Source organism: Myotis daubentonii, chromosome 3 (genome assembly GCF_963259705.1).
Source record: "Myotis daubentonii chromosome 3, mMyoDau2.1, whole genome shotgun sequence".
Classification (NCBI taxonomy): Eukaryota; Metazoa; Chordata; class Mammalia; order Chiroptera; family Vespertilionidae; genus Myotis; species Myotis daubentonii.
Window position 1 is genome coordinate 65,566,180 of NC_081842.1, and position 18,198 is coordinate 65,584,377.

At 40.4% G+C, this 18,198-nt stretch overlaps 1 protein-coding gene across 4 annotated transcripts in view; it reads left to right on the forward strand.

The window, feature by feature from the left end:
• The first annotated feature begins 1,097 nt into the window (after positions 1 to 1,097).
• The window catches only part of ZBTB20 (zinc finger and BTB domain containing 20), a 919,384-nt gene continuing 902,283 nt past the window's right edge, over positions 1,098 to 18,198 (forward strand). For 3 of the 4 annotated variants that reach the window (XM_059687788.1, XM_059687786.1, XM_059687787.1), the window contains exons 1-2: positions 1,098 to 1,232; positions 3,263 to 3,357. The gene's annotated coding sequence lies outside the window, so the exon portion shown is untranslated. The remainder of the gene's footprint in view (positions 1,233 to 3,262; positions 3,358 to 18,198) is intronic. The other variant, XM_059687789.1, reaches the window with a different exon arrangement.

The following is an 18,198-nucleotide window of genomic DNA, read 5'->3' on the forward strand; positions in this document are numbered from 1 at the left end:
TTGAATCTTGTGGGCTTCAGTTGGGTCGCTGGTGCTTCAGGCGTTTAGTAAAACGACACGGAATCTGCCTTTCCCGTTAGGTTAACATCCTCATTTACATGAAGGGCGGCTGGTTCGGAACTGTTGTCCATGGCATGTTTCTAAACCTCCGGAGCGAACACATTTTCCCCTTGGAGCGCTGGCTCCGCTTCCGCGGCCTCCGGTGACCTCCGGGCTTGGCAGCCCCGCTCCGCAGGAATCGAGCCTGACCCTGGACGGCCCCGGGCGCCGCCGCCTCGCCAGACCCCCCTCTCCTAGGTCCCGCCCACCGCCCGGGACCTAGCTTCCCTCCGGCTGCCTCCGCCGTGGGCGATGGCGACATCACCTCCTCCCCGGCCGGCTCCCCCCTGAGCCCGCCGCGCCAGACAGCGGGTAACCGCCGCCTCCGCTGGGGCACCCCGGCTCCACAGGCCTAGCGCGCTCCAGACACCTGTCTCTCACTGGTCACCGCCGCTGCCCCTCACCCCGCCGTCCCCTCGGCAATTGGACCCAGGCGGCCCTTCGTCATTCCCGGTCTCTTGTGGAGTCCCGCCTCCGTCGCCGGGTCATTTAAGTTTATCACAAATAAATAAATAAAGGAGGAAATAGAAATGCGTAGAAAGTAAAAGCAGCCGGGAGGGGGCGGGGGCGTGGAGGGAAAAGGGGGAGGCGGGGCGGAGGACAGCCAAACTTTATAGTGTCTGTTGTTGACCAATCACGGGTCAGTCCAGTCCGGTCCGATGGGCTTTCTCAACCAATAGCCTCCCACCTCTAGGATCACTGAACAACCAGATGCGACTGACCTCTCCAGACTGGGGGAAGGTGCGGCGAGGGGGGGGGGCGGAGTTGGGAGAGTGTTGACCAATTGCCTGTTAACAGTCTTCTGAGCGAAGTTTCGACGCCCCAATAGGTGTTTGAGATAGCGGATTGGGCTTCTTCTAGCCCAATCGACGGTGGTACAGATGAGGGGAAAGGAGGTGGGGCGGGGACAGAGAGGGGCGGAGAAGGAGCGCATTTTGTTTATGGGCGGCAACCTCACGAGGAGCGTCCCATTCTTATAGGCTCACTGAAGCTGAGAGTGGCAGCAGAATCACCCAATAGTGGGGGGGTAGAGAGGGTTCGCGGCGTGAGGCGCCCAATGTGGACCTTCTGCCGAAGAAGTAAGGGCGGGGAAGTTTAGGAGTTGAGGAAAGAAGATTAAAGAGCGCGAGGAGGTAACGCCAAAAACTCTAATTTGTTGCTGGGCGGGCGGGAGGGAGGGGTGTGTGCTTACGGTGGGGGATGAGGCGTCCGCGAGGCGCTGGGAGTCGGGGGCGGCGGGACGGGGAAGGAGGGGAGTGGGGTGAGGTCGGCAGGGGGAGCGAGCTGGCGCGGCGAGCCCGCGGGCCGTCGGCCGGCAGAGAGCGCGCGCCCCTGCGCTCCGCCCCGCTCGCGCCTCCTCTCCCCGGGCGCCCCTCCTCGCGTCCGGCTGTGGCGACGTCCTCACCCGACCCGGCTGGGAGGAAGGGAGCGCGGGAGGGTCTCCGGTTCCAGGAGCGGGCGGGGCGTCCTGCAGCTGGAAACGCGTGTTCTACCTACTTCTTTCCACTCCTTGCGCCTGGAGCTGCCGCTTCCAAGAAGAGGAGCCGAGGGCGACTAGCCTGGGCTCCGGAGCTGCTGCTAAAAGCGTCCGCTTGTCTTCCGCCCCCCTCCCTCCTGTCCCCCCCCCAATACCCCCGCCCCCCATTGCCTTGGCCCTTGCGGGCTCTGGAGCGTCTGCAGAGAACTGGGGAGCGGGACATGTCCTGGCCCCAGAGCCGCTGGACGCCTCTCCAGACCTCGGAGCTACCGGCCCCCGCCTGCTTCGCTACTGCGACTGGAGAGGAGGGGGCTTGGGGAAGGAATACACACCTTCCCTTTTCGGCTCCTTTGAAAACATTAAAACATGTTGACTCTTTTCCAGTAGCTGAGATAAAAACGGTTGGAAGCCTTGTGAGAGTTTAGAAGCAACGCACTCTGTTACCCTGTGGGATGCATGACTTTAAATCTGTGGGTTTCTGGTCCTCTCGCACCCCCCAGCCCACGCCCCCTACCTCTGCGAAGCGGTTAAACCGTTTGAAAGCGGTTGCAGAGGCAGGGATTTTCTCAAAGTTCTATTGATAAACACACTTGCACAGCATATGCCAGGCACACACACAAACTATAAACACCAGCTAAAAACACAATATGGCGAACAGCTACGCTCCCTCGCGCTGTTACCCGCTGATCTCGAGCGCTGAGCCAGTTGAATGGGGTCAGTGGTAGGATGATAGTCCTCCAGTTAAAAATCCGAATGAAAGCAAAAGTGATTTGGCAGCCTGTGGCTTAGGTGCTGTCCTCAGAATCAGCATCGGCCCAAGCTAAATTGAACATGTTGACTTTCTAGTCGTGTGAAAATTGTCTTCATCATTTACCATTAAAAATAACAAAATGTTGCTAAAGGCGAGAGTTTTTTGTTTGTTTTTTTTTTTTGTTTTTTTTTACTGTGTGGTCATATATGTGTGAATTTCAGCTCGTAAAAAGAGCCGAGGACAGTTGTTATCCCAATGTTTACGAGTGAACTCAAATCTAAAGTTACTATATAGTAACTCGTTGCTTTTGAAAATGTTGAAACCTAGATTATAACGACCATCTTGTAAATAAATTCTGTAGCTGTAAACACTAAGTTATTAACAAACTCATAAATGGTTTGCTCTCCTACCTGTTGCTCCTAATCCCAAGTAACCTTTGCTATCACGTGGGACTAGTTAACATGAACCCTCCTCCCTCCCCGCACCCTACACATGTAAATTTGACCAGGCCAGATTTGGCTGCTTTATGCATTTTATGCTTTATAATTAGGTGTTTCTAGGAAAAGAACAAAACCCTCAAAAACAATTTACATTGATTTTTCATCCCTTTGTTTTCTCTTTGTTATTTTTATTCAGACTGCATCCAAGTTGTCCATGCACATGTGGTGCTCCGGCATCATTGTGCCCTCTCAGGAATAGTCTTCTCTCAAGAAAGCTTTTGGAATTGTCTTTGAAGAATTGCTAATGTTACTCATTGTTTAGTGCTCAAGATTCAGTTCCCTAAAATCGGGGTGGTGAGTTCCATTGAGCTCAATTTTGGAGGGCTTTAGGCTTGAGAATACTCAACAGGAGAGAAGTAGAAATGTGAGTTTTATAGAAATTTATTAGCTGCTCAGTGAGTCCAGCAGTTCGGTTGTTTGGCTTTGTGATTTCAGATCTCACAGACCAGGGGAATACAGGCCTTTTGCATATGAAGATCAAGTGACAAGTTAACTGGCTACCAGTCTCCAAAGCAGTACACCCTTTCATGGTGAGGTCCTGATTTTAACAGACTAAAGAAACAAGTTTAAGGTTAAAATGGTCAAATTTTATTCACTTGCAGGAAGAAGTCTTTATGCTTAATGTCTAGTCCAGTTAAGATGCCAGTATTTTGAGATTCCCACTGCACCAAGAAAATACAGATATAATTCATGTGTACACTGACTAGCCACTGAAAGACAATATGAGTTTAGAAGGAATACTAGAGGAAAGAACTTTCATGTGAGGGTTCTAATTTGGGGTGTGTGTGTATGCTTAGAACTACTAGTTGATGTGATGCCAGAAAGTTTTTGAGACCCACAGATATACAACTACTTTTACTGTCAAATTAATACAAATTTGACTGCTTTGTATAGGAATAAAGTCTATGAAAAAAGTCATTTTAAATGAATTGCTTTTATCTCAGAAGTGAAAGTCTTCAGACTTTCTCTGACAAAATTGGAGTTCCTAGGAAAAAGAAAAAACTACACTGAACAATTCTATCATTTTAGAAGAGCAATAAAAGGTACAACTAAGTTCCTTTAGGATCTGACATTTGTAAATGAATTACAAATTCTGAATATTTTAGAATGAGTGGTAAATAGATACTTCTTTAAACATTTGGAGTAAAAAACGTGGAACTTGATGAGCTCTGCTTTATTCTGAAATAATCATGTTTTTCTGAAATGATTGTTTAAATTCAACAACTTGTTTTAGACAGTCTTGTAGACACTTGGGAGGTAAGGTGAACAAGAGATGAAATTATCTGCATTCTAGAGTTTACATTCTAATGTCACATATACTTTGTGTGCTTTAGATTGTTAGGAGGAGACATTTTTGAATGAAACTTTAAAACCTAGCTGTTTTCTCCATTTTGGGGAATACGTTCTGAAAGAGCTTACAGTTTGAGGGGCAAGGAAGTGTTTAGCAATTGCCAATGATAAAGGAAAAGCTTATTTTGTTTCTCATTTTTACCCTTTGTTATTGTTATGAAATGTCCTCCATATACTAGGGTAGATTAAAAAAAAACACACACACACCAGAATAGGGGATTTATTTTTTTCTTATTTTTAAGCATGCCTTTGAAATAAATAAAATGTTTATATATAGAGATATTTTAAATCTGTGGTTTGAAATTTACTGTAAAATTCTTGTGGAACTTTTGTTAGTAAATTGTGGTAGAACATCACCTAGAATATCTGAAATGTTTTAGTTAGAATGAATAGAAATAGGTGTGAAAATCAAGTGCCTAAGTTTTTTTCAGTTGGAAATTTGTTGTAATTAATTTACAGGTGACATTAAAGAGAGGCCTGCATTAAAAAAAAAGAGAAAGCTTTGTTATTTAAACCTTTCTTTCAAACTACAAGCATTTGATTGGCACTTCTCTTATTTAATAGACCATTTGTAATGCAAGAGGAACATTACAGAAGATTTTAGCATTACTTTAAATCTAATCATTTAGTCTGTAGGTGTAAAAATCCTAGGTTTCTAACAGAAGGAAAGTTGGTGCCTGGTTAAGGGTGTATATGATTTAACAGTGAGTTTGTTGCTTCAAGTAGTGGGTGTCTCACCTTTCCAAAAGCGAGTTTATAGTTCTCAAATAACAAGTTCTGATTTTCTTCATGTTTCTTTGTCATGGTGAGTCTTATATCGTTAGCCAAATGTGAGTTGTTTTCTCAAGTAGGATAACTCTTTTTATACAGCCCCTCCATCCCTGGTCTTCCCATCCCCTGCTGTGAAGGGTTTGTGTTTCTTTATACCTACATTAGACCTCTATCTTCTATGCTAACTTGTAGAATAATCGCCTCTTCCAAAAAGGGTGCATATTAATGAACTTTAGAGAAAGTTGAGGTTGCCTCTATTTGTGTACAGACTTGCCAGCATCTGAACATTATAAATAGGAAGATTTAGGAAAAAAAGCAGAGACTATAACTAACCGAATATGTTGTTTTAGCTGAAATCCTTTTTAAAGAGCAAAGTGGAAGAATGGTTGATAGAACGTTAAAAATGAAGAACTTTTCCTAATTTAGTGAGGATGGTTGATGTATGTGTGTTTATGTACATGTGAGTATATATTTTTATATGAGCAGTTTGTGAATAAAGACATATTTCAGTACTGGATAAATAATTCCAGTCCCGCCTGTGGTCCTTGACATGGAAGACATTCAAAGTTCCCAGGTGATATTGTTTAACTCACTTTGTTAGTTACCAGAAGTTTACTCTGAGCAACATGAAACACAAGCTAATTAAATCTTTGTAAATTTTGTAATAATTTTGGATTCAAATATATTTTGGAAGTTTTTTTTTTTTTAAAGCATGATTACCAAGCAGCTCATAAAATAAATGAAATCTAAAGTGAAGAGTTCTTAAGTCCTGGATCCATATAAGAAGACAATTGAGAGTTTCCAAAAGAGGTATTCATAGGGCAAAAATTAAAATCTTGACATCTATCAAATTTTTATAGTATTAAATAAGCATGACTAGTTCTATTAATATTCATATTTTTAGGTACATGTAAGTATGTGTACACTGCATTTTAAGTCAAAATTTGCGGTGTTATTGGCTACACACAGTTATTTCTTTGCCAGAGACACTAGGCTGTGTGAAGGCTAACCATCTGTCAAGTGATAGAGACAAAGAAAGGTTTAATATACTAGTCTAAAATTTCCACAAACTTGTTTTGAATTGTATTGTCATTTTGTTTTGGCCTTCATACTCTGTGTTGAATATGCACTGGGTCAGTCACCCCACTTTGTTTTATGAACAAACTATTCAAGGTCTGGATGAGGTTATTGTCACAGCTGATGTGATCTAGAGGCAAGATAAAATATGTTTTGATTTTGCTTTCATGTAAAGATAAAAATTCACAAGTGGGCCACCCACTAGCAGTTATACAAATGACTTCAAGCACACGTATTTCCACCCACTGATTCTGAATTTTGGGTGTCTTAATTCTTTTGCTTTATATATTCAAGCCTTGTATTTCAAACCCATGCCTGAGCTGGTAGGGGGAAGTAGCAACAGGAATCCAGATTGCCTGTTTTAGGTACAATATGGTGTGATGTGAAATTGAAATAGCAGATTGGTGAGAAACTTTAGTTTCAAACAAATATAAACTAGTTTGCTCAGTGAAGTCATACACAAAACAGTAGTCTCTATTGACAAGGCAAACTTTTTTTATTTCTATTTTTTTTCAGTAATTTCCACATCATGAGGTCACTGTTTCTTTAGGCCAGCAGTCTATTACCAAGGCATTATATAAGAAAAAGAAGCCCTAATATTTCTGACTGTAATGATATACTTAGTTATGGCAGACTGAGAAATTATTTATAGCAGTGCTAATTATATCAATAAAAATAGCAATATTAATGCTGTGAGTGTCAAAATCCATTTCTGACAGTATGTGGTAAACAGAACTATAGTCAAACAAAGCAGCCAGCTTGTCTCCACTGTCAGCTCATGAATATGTACTTCAGGAAAAAATATACACACAGTTTAGAGAATTGGGTGTACTGATTTAATCTTTTTCAATTTTAACTTTTTAAAAGATGTTCTTTATTTCTAATTCACACGATATTAAAATGACTTGGATTTTTAGTTTTAAAATTCTTGGTGTCTATTTTACTGTGAGTAGTAAGATTCTAGAGATTTATTTATAGTTAAGTGCACTAACAATTTAAAAAACAATGCAAGACAAAACAAAAACCATTACTACAGTTCACACACACACACACTAAATCTCTGGCTTCCTTTTTACACTAAAAAGTATCCTTTTCCATGGTTTTGATTTAAGGAAGTGCATACATTTCCTTTGATGTTTTTATTACTTTTGAATTTATGATATTTCATCCTTTTATTGAAATAAAGGAAAGGTGAGGGAGAGACAGATAGAAACATCAATGATTAGCTGCCTCCTGCCTGCCCACCACTGGGAATTGAGCCTGCAACTTAGGCATGTGCCCAGACCAGGAATCAAACTATGAACTCTTGATTCATAGGTCAGTGCTTAACCACTGAGCAACACTGGCTGGGCTGAATTTTATGATATTTTAAACTTACTTTCCTAGGAATATAAAATCAAGTTAGTAGAAATCATTAAATTTAAAGCTTTTTAACTTAAAGGGACAACATCTAAGTTTTCTATCACCCCCTCAATATATTATGTTTAACTTTCTCATTTTACTACACATTGTCAAAAGTCTCAGGTGTAGAGTTAGGAAGGATTATCCTAGGTCTAGTGCTCCCACTATCCTAGGTCTAGTTGTATGATCTTGGGCATGTCATATAATCTGTTTGGATCTCTCCCTGAGCTTCATCTTCAGGGTTCCTTTTAGTTTTAATAATATGAGTATGTTTCTTTCAACAATCAAATATTTTAGTTTCAGATCATGTTAGTGGAAGTGATGGTTAGGGTTCCAGAAAAGAGTATATGTAAAATATTTGACTTTGCTTTTGATTTTTAGTCCTTGATAAAACTTTTTAAAAATGATATTTTCTTTTAAATATGTCATAGTATTATAAGTACTATATAATATTAAGTATAGGTAGTTAACATTAAGTACTTACAATCTTTTATAATTGGTAATTATAATAAATTTATTAGTTTACATAAGTAAACTTTTTTACCAATCCTTCACTCATGAAGATATGTTGATAATAGAATTTATAAATATGACTAGAGGCCCGGTGCACAAAAATTTGTGCACTCGGGGGGGAGGGGGGGCGTCCCTCAGCCTGGCCTGTGCCCTCTCGAAGTCTGGGACCCCTCGGGGAGATAACGACCTGCTGGCTTAGGCCTGCTCCCGGGTGGCAGAGGGCAGGCCCAATCCCTAGGTGCAGCCCATGGTCGGGCTCAGAGCAGGGCCGATTGGGGAGTTGGGGCGCTGCCCCCTGTCATGCACAGAGCAGGGAGATTGGGAGGTTGTGATGCCACCCTCAGTCACACTCAGAGTAGGGCCGATTGGGGGGTTGGGGCACCGTCCCCTGTCACACTCAAGGCAGGGTCGATGGGGAGGTTGCGGCACCACCCTCGGTCTCGCACAGAGCAGGGCCCATCAGGGGGTTGGGGCACTGCCCCCTGTCACACACAGAGCAGGGCCCATCAGGGGGTTGGGGAGCCACCACTCTCACACTCAGGGCAGGGCCGATGGGGAGGTTATGGCTCTACCCCATCACACACAGAGCAGGGCCCGTGGGGGGGGTGGTTGGGGCACCGCACCCTGTCACACACAGAACCGCAGGGCGATCAGGGGGTTGGGGCGCCTTCCTCTCTCACGAACAGAGCAGGGTGGATAGGGAGGTCGTGGCCCCACCCCGTCACACACAGAGCCGCAGGGCGATCAGGGGGTTTGGGCGCTGCCCCCTGTCATGCTTATCCCGGTGCCGGGAGGCCTCATGGCTCCGCTGATCCCAGTGCTGGGAGGCATATTACCCTTTTACTATATAGGGTAGAGGCCTGGTGCAAGGGTGGGGCCGGCTCGTTTGCCCTGAAGAGTGTCCTGGATCAGGATGGGGGTCCCCACTGGGGTGCCTGGCCAGCCTGGGTGAGGGGATGATGGCTGTTTGCAGCTGGTCACACACCCTCCAGGGTGGGGGTCCCCACTGGGGTGCCTGGCCAGTCGGGGTGAGGGGCTGAGGGCTGTTTTCAGGCTGGGGGTGACTGACGCTCCCAACTGCTCCTTTTTTTCTTTTTCTTTATTTTTATTCTGGGCCAGCTTTAGCTTTGAGGCTTGGCTCCAGCTCTTAGGCCTCCGCAGCTAAAAGTAGGTTTCTGGCCTTTGCTTACAATGTTGCGAATCTGCTGGCTGAAGTCAGGCGGTATTTGTTACAGAGTTTCTTAAACTGCCCCCTCAGAGGTCTGCAGCCACAGGTGGGGAACGTTGGTTTCCTCCGTCACTGAGGCAACCAAGCCTCATGTTAGTTTCAAGCTGCCTGGCTGCCGGCCGCCATCTTGGCTGACAGTTAATTTGCATATCTCGCTGATTAGCCAATGAAAAGGGTAGCGGTCGTATGCCAATTACCATGTTTCTCTTTTATTAGTGTAGATATTTTTGCATTTCACTCTCCCTAAAGTTGATTAACTGGGGAAGGCAGGTAATACTAACTCAGTCATTTTCTAATTCCATAAAATAATATAGTCAGATAAATAGATATATTTCTTCAAAGTGAAAAGATAAACTTGGTTTTTGTGCCTCTCTAAGCAAAAAGTCAGGAGCCATCTCCATATAGATCTTATAAAATTGGTAATTTTTAACTACTGCTTGATTATTGATCAGTATAACATACCCATCTGGAGATAGATTTACATAAAAGGGTTGATAAGACAGACAAAAGAAGTTGACCATTTTGATGAAGAATAGTGGAAAGAATCTGTATTAGAAAAGACTTTACAAATATTTCACTGTTTTATATAGAAACAAACTGCACACAATTCTCACATCCCCACTTGATAGGTCTTTATTTAAACCTCAAAGTTTTCATTTAACATTGAAAATAAAAATCACTCTCAGTTTTGTTTTAATTGACTCATATTCCTTTTGCTGGTAGTGAGAGGCTCAAAACCATCAAATACTTTGCTGTTTCCATTTGTGAATAGGTAATGTGGAGAAAGCTATACTATCTGGGTCCCCCACCCCCTTCCCTACATCCACCCACAGCTCTAGATATTCCTGGTACTGGTCGTAACATTTTTATAAATCACCTCATAGACAGAATATACAGCACACTCTCTAATACAGGGTGGAAGAAAAGTAGGTTTACAGTTATGAGTTTATGAAAGTTTATTCTCCCATTATTACTTATTAATTATTGTATTATTTTCCATATGCACAACTGTAACTCACCCTGTATATTAGATAAGGGTAACTTATTCAGGCCTTCTTAATGTCTAGTTGACAGACATGGCAAGAAAATTTAGATCGATTGGACACAAAAGTGATAATGAGTGTTTTAATGCGTGCAAATAAAATAAAAATTATTCTAATGATATTTTGAAGGGAAGCTGAGTCCTGGCCAGTTTGGCTCAGTGGAAAGAGCATTGGCCCTCAGACTGAAGCGTTGCGAGTTCAATTCCTGTCAAGGGCACGTCCTTGGTTGCAGGCTCAATCCCCAGCTCTGGTCGGGAGTGTGTGCTGGAAGCAACCAATCTATGTGTCTCTCTCACGTTTCTCTCTCTGTCTCTCCCCCTCCCTTCCACTCCCTCTAAAAATTAATGGAAAAATATCCTCTGATGAGGATTAACAAAAATAAATAAATTAATAAAATAGAAGGGAAGCTGAGTTTAGTCTTACTTATTAGCTTTATATCCAGCACCTGTAATGAGGAATTAATATAGATTCTTTCTAAAGACAATGGTACAAAAAAGACTAGTTAAAAATATTGGTGGACAATGGACATAAGACACTGGGGGGTAGGGGAGGCCGGGGTAATGTCAAGGGGGCGGGGGGAGGGAAAGGAGACATATGTAATACTCTTTGTAATACCTTAAGCAATAAAACAAAAAAAAATATTGGTGGAAAACATAGTGAAAATAAAACAAATACATTCTGCCCTTGTACTAAACAACAATAATAACAATAGCAAGAGTATCCAATATTTATTAAGAATTTACTCTGTACCAGGCATTGGTTATATCTACATTTTCTCAGTTAATTCCATAATCCTATGAGACAGGTACTTTCATTGTGCCCTTTTAAAAGAGATACTAAGGCTCAGAAAGGTTAAGTAACTTGTTCAAAGTCACACAGCTAGTATATAACAGCTGGGAATGCAAACTCAAATTCAGCTTTAGAGAACCTAAAGCTTTTAATCACCATTCCATCATGCTTCTATTCTGGGACCATTTTCACTCAATGCTTGCCCATATTTGTACTGGTAATTTTATTTTAAGAAAGTTATAGTGGCTTTGGAGAAGGGAACAAGGTGAAAGGTATAAGTGGAAGAAATGGTTGCTATGATAGAGTCTGCTTTTAAAATTTAACTCTTCAGTTTAGAAGAACAAATGCTGAGAGAGAATTTGTCTAAAGGTTTTACAGTGGGTGGACTGGGTACTGCTGCACGATTTGGTTCAATGAACAACAGTATTTCCTAAGACTGTTAAAATAGAAGCAGTTCAAAGGAAGCATTAGATACTGGGAAGACTGGGAAGGTAAAGAAAAAAGAAGTAAACCTAAGTAGATTGAGTAACTAAGAACTAGGGATCATACAGGGAAAAAAAAAAGGTGAAGTAGGACAGAAATGCAATATATTAAAAACTGTGGCAGATCCTCAGACTGTGGAAAGTCCTTACATTTATTTGTTGTTTGTGCCCTTACATTTGTTTCAGAAACCAACAGCTGGCTTAAATAGGGACCACCTAAAGCATTGATGGCGAACCTATGACACACGTGTCAGAGGTGGCACACGAACTCATTTTTTTGGTTGATTTTTCTTTGTTAAATGGCATTTAAATATATAAAATAAATATCAAAAATGCAAGTCTTTGTTTTACTATGGTTGCAAATATCAAAAAATTTCTATATGTGACACGGCACCAGAGTTAAGTTAGGGTTTTTCAAAATGCTGACACGCCGAGCTCAAAAGGTTTACCATCACTGCCTAGAGCATTGGTTCTCAACCTTCCTAATGCCATGACCCTTTAATACAGTTCCTCATATTGTGGTGACCCCCAATTTCATTGTTACAAATTGAACATAATTAAAGCATAGTGATTAATCACAAAAACAATATGTAATTATATATGTGTTTTCGATGGTCTTAGGCAACCCCTGTGAAAGGGTCGTTCAACCCCCAAAGGGGTCGCGACCCACAGGTTGAGAACCGCTGGCCTAGAGTTTGGGATAGAAAGACTGCTCAGGTTTTGACACAAAACAGACATGATTACCAGTATTAATTAAGAATTATTCAATAAGTTGAGGTGCATTACAGAGAAATGCAATTTAGTACAAAAAATGTATGTGGTAAACCTGAGAATAGTTGTTACATATAAGTGCCTACTGTGTGCCACTCCATTATGAGATCACTGTTTCTGGGAAATTTATAAGTTGCTATTTGCTCTTCATTTGCCAAATATAAGAAAACACTTGTTAGCTTTTCTAGGGATTGGATAGGTGAAATAAATAGTACTTTAATTTTATTTCATTTCATTATGTAGTTTAACTTTTTATCTCCTCCTTAACATATTCATTGAGTTTTAAACCAGGCTATCCCAGGTTTAGGTGGAATAGAGCCTATTTCTCTTAGATAACTTTAACTTTTCCTTAATTTGTCACCATATTGAAAGAAAGGTTTACTTTTATGTGATAGGATAAATACATTTCTATCAGAGTTATAGGCTCAAATCATCAAAAGTCAGTTTATATGAGTTTGGGTTATATTTAGGATCGCCAGCATGAATTAATGGAAAGCGAATTATAGAAACTTTAAAATGAATTTTTATTTCAAATAATTTTAATGATATCAAATCAAGCATAAACTGATATGTATGCCATGTATACATATTAACTCACCCTTTTATATAAGGTATTGTAGACTTCAAAAGTTTTTAAGAGTTAATATTCATTGTTGATATATATATGCATATATATGAGTTAGATCATCTGAATGGAGTAAAAAAAAGAAAGTACTTATACCTTTACTTTTGTGACTACTTTTCCTAATGACAATATTTTTGATTTTTTAGACTTATTTTAGTGCATTAGGAAATATGGTGCAATAATCATTTTGTATGTTTCAAATGAATACATCATTAAGAAAAATATACTGTGATTTTAAAAAGGAGATCAGTGTTCAGTTTATGCATGATACCTTTTCCCTTTAAGTTCATTGTCATTGGAACTCTTTTGTTCTTGTTCTTTTGACATCTTATAGTACCTAGTCTTTTAAACAGCTATGTTGTTTGCACCTGACCCGTAGAGAAATACCTTTGAAAACTAGTGCTCTCAAGAATGTTTCTTGTTCTAGTAAAGGGTTGAGAACAAGGCAATACTATGTTCAGGAGTGATTTGAACTGAAAAGCAGTATGGAGAATAATGAGCAGAAGTCCAGACTCTTCTGATTCAGATATTCTACATTATAATCTCAACATTTGTTATAAAGTGAATTGCCAAGGTGTATAAAAGCCAAAAATAAAAGGTGTTTTTTTCCCTGTAATTTTCTTTTATGCATACCTCCACTTCTGTCTGTTATTTGTGTAATGGTGAGTTTTATTATGTAAAAATGGGTGCATTCAGTGTAAAGTGATTTGATTTGGTTTGATGTTTTATATGAAGTTTCACTCTTGACTCAAATTCTTTGACATTCATCACTCAGGAAAAGTAGTATTTAGAACTGCAGTTCCTTAAGGACAGATACCATGTTTTATTATCTTTAAAGCCTTGGTGCTTATTACCTATTACAGGCTTTCTCTGTACTTCTCTCAGTTACGAACATTTTTACACATGCTTATGATCTTTTCTCTTTTTATTTAATGAAATTCTATCATCACAGAGGTTCCAATAAAAAATTATATTTACCGTGATGCAGAAAAGAAATATATCAGATATCACCCATCAGCGGTAAAGCAAATCTACTACAATCAATTCAGGATATTGTGTTGACTAGAGTACACAGAATTATACTACCTAGTGATTCAAGGATGAAACCCAAATTTCATATCCTATATGATTCCTATCTGGATAATAGGACAAACAACCCATAGTATTTTTTACACTTAATAGATGGCCATTGGGATTTGAAACGTTCTGTATGATCTTTCTAATTCTTAACAAAACAAAAAAATAAAGTTCATAAAATTTCATGCAACTAAAAAGCAGAGGAGTTTTTGCTTATTTTAATTTATTATCTAAGTTGTTTAGAAGTCTGGTCTGGTGAAACATTTTAATATTGGGTGATATTATATCCTTAGCTCTTCTAAGGAGCAAAAAATGTAATTGGCTGTGAACAACATGGAGGGTGATGTCATGTAAACCACCATGTAGAATGTATGTTTAATTCCTATATAGTGGCTGACATTCTTTTTCATAATTATAAGACTTGCTAGTTAGACATTGGGAAAGTTACATGATTAGCTAAGGTCATAATTTGTCTTTCTACTAACTGAAGCTACAGTAAATTGATTTGAAGTTGTTTCCAAACAAAAGATAATTATGTCCTGAATAATTAAAACTGGGATTGCATTGAAGCTTACTGCAAGTGATTAATAGCTGTAGTATGTTTTGGGATCTGTATCTAAGCATAAAGAAAACATGTTATCATTTTCATATATTCAGGGATATGTTTTCTGAGAAAAGTATTGATTCTTGGGAATAATTATAATGAAGTCCCAGACACACCGCAGACTCATACCTCCCTTCCTCAATGTTTTTAAAATTAAGGATTCTGAAAACCAGATGACCTTTGTATGGCTACCTTCCCCTTCATTTTCAATTTCTGGCTGCTTTTCTGAATCAAATAACTGCTGAGATCTGTGAACAATTGTCACGACACCCTGGGCAGGAAAACACTGCTTTGAAACTTTTCTACTTTTCAGTTGGCAAGCAACTAGAGAACACTACTAGAGTCAAAAGGTAAAGATCAGAAAACAGGAGATATTGGGAAGAAGAGCTTGGGCTTCAGAAGTCTGTGAACCACCGTGGGAGAAGATCAGTGATCACCTATTTTAAGTTTCCAAGTCTCCTCAACTAGCTAAAAAGCCAAAGTAGCTAAATATGCTAGCTGAGTTTTCTTTGTTTCTGAGGATGCAAAGAAGTAACGAGAGAGGACAACAGAGATTCTCCTCCTCTTGCCTTGGCAGGGAACTGATTGGCTATCTACCTTTTCTTTTCACTAAGTGTGATACTTCTGCCATTTAGGATACTCCGACAACCAGACCTGTGTTGTCAATGAAAAAATAACAGTCCATTGAAAGGGATTTAGTGGAGGAGAGAGGAAGATCAGGTAGGAAAATCAGAGTAGACATTCCAAGCAACTAGTGTTATTGGCAAAATAAATGAAACCTGAATTTGAAAATAAGCATTTGAGGAAATTCAAATATAGAACAAAAAGAATTTTAGGTACTAAGAAAAATATATCAGCTAAACAACTCAGTGGAAAAATCAAAGGAGAACATCATCACTGTTGAAACATAAATCAGTGAAAGAACAAGTGCAAGAATTATATCAAAGCACATAGAACAAAAACATGATGAAAATATTGCATAAAAGGATGAGTCTTGAAGGATGGATTAGAAGTCAAAACGTGAATAATAGTTACAGAGGGAGAAATAAAAACAGAAGTATAATTTAATAAGAGAAAATTTCTATGAGATTCAGAAAGATCAGAGTCTGGATTGAAAGGGTTTGCTGATTTTTACATTTCAGGCCAAATAAACTTTTCCACAAATGATTTATAGTTTGAGGTCAAATCAAACTCTAGTCATACCCATGTCAAGGCTGACATGCAGCTTATATCCTTTGATAAAACTTAGGTGGTATATTTCAGTTCATTCAGTGTTTGTTTTCTTTGGTTGGTACCTTCTGTGTCAGTTTTTAAATATTTCTAATAATTAGCCCTGTTAATGTTACAAATCCTATCTAATAATAGACAAACATGGTAATTAACCGAACCTCCGACATGCTTCCCATTGGCTAATCAGGGCGATATGCAAATTAACTGCCAACCAAGATGGCGGCCAGCAGCCAGGAAGCTGAAGCAAAAGGAGGCTTGCTTGCTCCAGTGATGGAGGAAGCCAAGGTTCCTCGCCTGCTGCTGCCAGCCTCTGAGCTGCACTCTAAGAAACAATGTTGCAATTATAGAAGCTAAACAATCCCCAGAAATCTGGTTTCAGCCAGCTGGCCTCGGAGCTGGAGCTGCAACAGTGTTTCAATTATAGAAGCCAAACAAACCCAGATACCTGCTTTCAGCAGCCGAGGCCTCAGAGCTGGAGCCGAGCCTCAGAACTAAAGCCGGCTCTCAGCTCCAGTGACAGCCATAGAAGGTAAATAAATCCCAGAATAAAAGAAAGAAAAGCAAAAAAGGAGAGGTTGGGAGCTTCAGTCACCCGCCAACCTGAAAACGGCCCTCAGCACCTCACCCAGATTGGCCAGGCACCCCAGTGGGGACCCCACCCTGAAAGGGGTGTGACCAGCTGCAAACAGCCATCATCCCCTCATCCAGGCTGGCCAGGCACCCAAGTGGGACCCCCACCCTGATCCGGGACACCCTTCAGGGTAAACCAGCCGGCCCCCACCCGTGTACCAGGCCTCTATCCTATATAGTAAAAGGGTAATACGCAAACTGACCCTAACAGCAGAAGGACTGGGAATGACTGGTCGCTATGACACACACTGACCACCAGGGGGCAGACACTCAATGCAGGAGCTGCCCTCTGGTGTTCAGGGCACTCTCACATGGGAGGAGCTCTGCTCAGCCACAAGCCAGGCTGATGGCTGCCAGTACAGCGGTGGTGGTGGGAGCCTCTCCTGCCTCCTCAGCAGCGCTAAGGATGTCCAACTGCAGTTTAGGCCTGCTCCCCGCTGGCAAGTGGACATCCCCCGAGGGCTGCTGGGCTGCCAGAGAGATGTCTGATTGCCATCTTAGGCCCAATCCCTTGGGGAGCGGGCCTAAGCCAGCAGGTGGTCATCCCCTGAGGGGTCCCAGACTGCAAGAGGGCACAGGCCGGGCTGTGGGGCCCCCCCTCTCCCCCGAGTACACAAATTTTTGTGCCCCGGGCCTCTAGTTAATTATAACAACAGTTATGTATCAATTGAGGAATTGCATGTAGAAATTGCTTAATAAATACTTGCTATTTTTACATAATATATCTTAGGTACCGTAACGATTTTAACTAGGTAACAATATAGAAGTGAAAACATTTAATAATATTTAATAATGTAACTAGAAATCAGCATATAATATGATTTTACACTAACCCATTGACTTCTGTGTATCAGAATCTTCATCTTTAAAAGTATATTTTTTCTCATTTATTTCACACAATTCTTTGTGACGGTCAAGTGAAATAACAAGTGTCTAAGTGCTTTGAAAAACATAACACTTTGTGCAAAGGATGATAATGAAAATCTGAAGGCGGTCAAGTTTTACATTTAATGGTCAAGTATTTTTTTTATATATATCTATACTGTTTCAAGTTGCATGTTGGATATTAAGCCCCTTCACATTTTATAATATATTACTGATGAAGGTATCAAAGCTTCAAAAAGAAAAAACAGTGGGATCCATGGAAGGTGTGAATACATTTAATTGCTCAAAATCCAAAATTAGTCTGTAGAAATGTATATTTACCTGGTCATTGAGGGGAATTTCTTATTCAGGGATATCTCCTGATGACCTTTTGTTCTATAGAGATATTAATGTTTTATGTGAAATCTGGGCTTTTGTCACATCTGGATAAAATGATAATATTGACTTTTGTTTGGAATTACTAGTAAATGGCCTTGGACAGCTAAGCACAGCTGTGAAATCTGTTGTTATATTTCATTAGAAATTCTCCTTGTAATTTGTAGCTGCAGTTAATAGTGACTATAGCCTGAATACTTTAGTAAAATTTTTATTGTTTTTTGGTAACCAGACAGTAAATTTGCCATTGGGTAATTTGGGGTGTTGGTGCTAAAATAGGGAAATCCCTACATTAGATTTATTGGTTAAAAACAACACTACAGAAGAATTAAAACATTTACATTCTTTTATTATAATCTTCATATACTAGAGTCCATACTGTATTATTAAATACTTGCAGCCTAGGCTTCGTCTGGAAGGTCGTCCTGAAGGACGTCTGGTCTAATTAGCATATTATGCTTTTATTATTATAGATTATTATAGATGCCTAGATTTTGGTTTGGAGAATGGATGAATGTGT